The sequence below is a fragment of the Glossina fuscipes genome, unplaced genomic scaffold (assembly GCF_014805625.2).
Source record: "Glossina fuscipes isolate IAEA_lab_2018 unplaced genomic scaffold, Yale_Gfus_2 1, whole genome shotgun sequence".
Taxonomy (NCBI): Eukaryota; Metazoa; Arthropoda; class Insecta; order Diptera; family Glossinidae; genus Glossina; species Glossina fuscipes.
Window position 1 is genome coordinate 29,637,553 of NW_023998415.1, and position 4,611 is coordinate 29,642,163.

General features: G+C 35.6%; 1 protein-coding gene and 1 long non-coding RNA gene across 5 annotated transcripts in view; one reads left to right on the top strand and one right to left on the bottom strand.

Moving 5' to 3' along the window:
• Nucleotides 1-4,605, top strand: part of LOC119645286 — a 29,132-nt gene extending 24,527 nt beyond the window's left edge. Inside the window, exons 2-5 of the long non-coding RNA XR_005248646.1 lie at nt 124-644; nt 3,746-3,928; nt 3,997-4,202; nt 4,299-4,605. This is a non-coding gene — a long non-coding RNA (uncharacterized LOC119645286). The remainder of the gene's footprint in view (nt 1-123; nt 645-3,745; nt 3,929-3,996; nt 4,203-4,298) is intronic.
• LOC119645285 (DNA N6-methyl adenine demethylase) overlaps nt 1-4,611 on the bottom strand; it is a 201,031-nt gene that overhangs the window by 148,648 nt on the left and 47,772 nt on the right. The window lies entirely within an intron of this gene.

Here is a 4,611-nt window from a genome sequence, read left to right on the forward strand (position 1 = left end):
TGATTTGTTTGATGTTAAAGAATAAATTTAAATTTTTCCTACTACTCTACTCTACTTTACTTTACTCTACGTTCACGTTGAAGAAGAATAAGTAATACAAAAATATTCATTATCTACTTTTAGGTGCCGTATTTAAAACGACTCGAATCAATGTGCGCCCGATCATCAGCAAATTAATGAAATTTTACAAAAATTTCCATTTACACACAATTCTACCCGTTGCAAGGCAAATCGGGCATCGTCGGTATGACACTGGCTCTCTGGTTATTGCTAATCTTGTTAATTCCAACAGAGTGTTATGAACGGAGACCGTTCAACACGCACGATTAAGTGTTAAAAATGCCACGAGCTATTGATGAAAATACAACAACAACTATCCTATCCTATATAAGGACGTTACGGGTATGCCAAAATAATAATAATGATGACGACGACGATGATGATGATAACGGTTTAAAAACAATAATAACAATAACAACAACAACAATAGTATAATAACAACGTGTGATATTTTGTTAACATATACGAGTAGGAGTCAAACAATTATGGATCAAAAAAAAAATATGTTGTATTTGTTTTTTTATAGTATTCTCTGGAGCGCCTACGATCTTCAGGAGCGAAATAGCAAGTCAGAGTAGAAGAGGGTATGTATTTATTCAGTTGATAGCAATTCGCCATAATATGTAAGTGATAAGCAAAGAGATACAAAAAATGTGATTAAAATATTTCTCAGCGCCCTTCACAAGTCCATTGTCCATCAAATTCATTTTATTGATCATTGACATGAGAAGATTAATAATTCAATTCCCGAGCTTAGAGCTTTTTATCCTCACCTCGTAAACATATACATACCTATGCATTAATCTGAATAAACATGAAATATATATATATATATATTGTGTGTGTGGGCGAAATTGTATATGCTTACGTATATATGCATATAGATACGTAGTATCAATACACACATGAACGCATGGATCTTCAAACGGATTGAATAACAAAACAAATGAGAAAATTATATTCGGTCGTGACCGAATCTTTTATATTCACTACGATTATCCTAAAAAAGGCGAGAAAAGTAAAAGAACTAAACTTTCATCCTCTCTAATATGGAATGGGCGTGGAAAATAAAAGTTTTCAAAATTAAAGTTTTTTTCGCATAGTTGTTGTGGGCGTTCTAGCCGTATCCTTGGAAAGGTTTAAGTTACTTCCAAATTTAGGTGATATCTTCATTTTCACTAACGGGAGAATGTTTATCACGGTTACTGGGCAGTAACACAGATAGACAGATGGACAGACGAATACTAGGTGCATTCGAAATTTGCAATGGACCAAGAAATTATATACTTTATGGGGCTTTTTGAAGCTTATTTCTGTGCCTTAGAAAGGTATTGGAAAAAAAAATTAAACTTTGGTACATCATAATATAGGGCGTGGTACAAATGTGCGCAAATGATACAACAGCGCCCATACATGCGTATGCGTTCAAATTTTTGTACATAAGTTTTCATTCTTTTTGAAAAACCGAGGTGTTCTCAGTTGACATGGCATGGTGGGCGTGTCCTTCAACCTTCGATACCAACAAGCGTGCAAAAATTTTTAATGTTTTTGCCGAATTTTGCCGAAGTCGATAGCTTTATGTCGGCGGCCGAGAGAATATTTACAGCAAACATTATATAGACGGACAGATACACAGACGGAAGACCCTGAATATATACACTTTGTGGAATCGCTGATGCTTTCTTCTGGACGTTGCAAACGCTTTGACAAAATGAATATACCTCCGATCCTTCGGCGAAGGGGAAAAGCAACGATTGTTATGTGAAGAATATGGCAAAAATATGGTGTAAGGTGCGCGCCTGCACTGAGCTGTTATCGAGTTCACAAATGTCATGGGAAGAAATACGTGTTTGGAAATTAATGGCAGTCAATGCTCGCAGCTCCTCTCACAAATTTCATGAAAATTAATTTGCGTTGAGTGCAAGCGGAAGACCCTTTACAAGTTATCCGAATACTAGCATTTAAGTCAGCTATTGCTGTTACCCTTATGGCCAAAATTTGCTTAAAAAAAAAAAAAAAAAAAAAAAAAATGAGATAGTTTTAAATGGCTACATATGCCGTGGATCCAAATGCGAAGCAAATGCTTTAACAAGTCTCATTAATGATGGACGGAGCCAAAGGGGAGAGCAGTGAATACTCGCAATCGATACCAGTGTTGCAATATCGATGCATATTAGTTCTTGTGTGGATATAAGGCGGATATACAACAGGTGAACTTTCCATTTGGAATGAAAACGTTGACCTTCAATAAATTCTACTAACGGTAGACTGAATCCAACAAAACTCGACTTAGTTTTAATTAAAAAAAAAAAAAATATATATATATATATATATATATATATATAAATATATAAAAAAGGAAAGAAAAAAAAGCAAAAAAGAAAAAGCAGCACATGTTTGGAAAAACTGTGTCAATGTGTCTGCGGCATAGATAGATATATGTGCATACTATGTATGCCTATCCATTCCAGACTGTCATGGCAACCAGCAGCAACCTTAGCTTTGTTATGAATGTAGATCAAGTGGAAACTTTACTTTCGAATTAACCGCACGGCAAAGCATTCTGGCCATGTTCCATGAATCGTTACAAACGGACATGAACGGAGGGAAACGTTCTAACGGAGATGCAGATATTACAACTGCCTGCTGAATGCATACCCGTTTCAATGTAAAACATGAAACCTTTATTGTTCGTTCGTTCGTTCGTTTGTTTGTTTGTTCGTTTATTCGTTTATTCACTACAAAAGAGCGAATAAATAAAAAACTTGAGTAACAAACACACAGTGTAGCGAATAGAAAAAAAAAAAAAAAAAAAAAAAAAAAAATTAAGGAAAAAATAAAAGCCAAACTCTCTATTAGTGAGGGTTTTGCGAACAATAGCATTTACACTGAGCTGAGCATTGGATGTGTTAAAGGAAAAGTTCGCATTTATGCATATATTGTTTGTGTGTGAAAAGTCTGGCAACGAGCGCTTGCCAAAACGTAGTGGTAGCGTTATGCTGGTGGTGTACAGTCATGATGCAGGTTGGATTCCTAACTTTAACGCTAAACTGTGTCAGACGGTGAGCCACAATGCAGCTAAATGCCTAAGAGCCACTGAAAGTGCGACATTGAATGTCACGGCCAAAGTTACAATCAGATCCATTCAACGACTCTTTGCAAAAGTGAAACGTTGCATGTGTTTACAAATGCATGTTTGGTTCGAATCGTTGCAGCGAAATGTTTTACAATACTTAATATGACATACATACACACACACATACACACACACACACACACACACACACACGCTTGTACAAACATATACACATGTATATATATGCTATACATAAATGTAATGCATATATATATATCTATCTATATATATATATATATATATATATAAGTTAATGGGTATGCGGCGCAATTCAATGAATGGTTATTTCAATCATGCACTTGCTTAGACAGAAAGTTACTCTTAGAGGCTGACAGTGACGGACAGAGAAAGGTAAAGCGAGAGGCAACAACACAGTAATAACATAACGACATCATCATCATCATCATCATCATTATAATCATCATCGTCAAAATCTCACCATCAGAGTATCGTCACTATCAGGAGAGTAACAAGCCGTGCACACCGACAACGACGCTTAGTTCGGTTTCATTTTTATTTTTATTTTTATTTTTTTTGTTTCCTTAAAAGTCTCTAGCAGTCGTCATTGTGCAATATTTGCCTTTAAACGCAATTCAGTCAGACGCAGTCAGTTAGTTGTGCGGCTATAGAATTCTTTTCGAACGCGAAACGTGGATGCTGTTGCATGAATGAAAACTCATCTAAAAAAATCCCGAAACGAATAACTTTGTAAAATATGAACAACTATGAAGGGTACGCAGCTTTTCTTCCGCAGTTGCTTTTCTATTTTTCTATTATTTTTTTTTTTTTTTTGATTATAGTTTTTTTCATGCAAAGAGGAGACATTCGCTCAGCACTGGGAAGCCGGCGTTCACGTTGCCAAATCAACAACATGTTGCATTCGTTGCACATGGCGGTTTCAGATATTGTCACATAAAGCAACAATTACCCACATACATGCATATCCTGCTCTATTCCTATTCTATACGCACAGCGTGGCCTTTTCATATGCAGTGCATACACTTATGTGCGTTCACATTCACAATAAACTATTTTTTCTTTATTTGTTTATTTATTTATTTATTTTCTTTCTTTTTTTTTTTTTTTGTTGTTTTCTATGCAGGCAATCGCGTGGTGTTTGGAAATGAACCGTCACATTGGCACGCGTTTCACATAGTCTACCAACTCATAACGTCACACATTCGTTCGCATTTCACATAAAAACTTACAGATTTTTATTGTTACGTGTTACGTTTTATATTATTTGGACTGCGAGCTCAAAACTAACAGAACGCAACAATGCCATAAAAATGTTGTTATGTTGTTCGCACACAAATTGATTCCGGCTAACATTACTACAACTGTTACGATTACTACTATTCCTATGACGGTACACATATATACAAACTGTGGGGTAAACGGGGAGCAATAAGTGA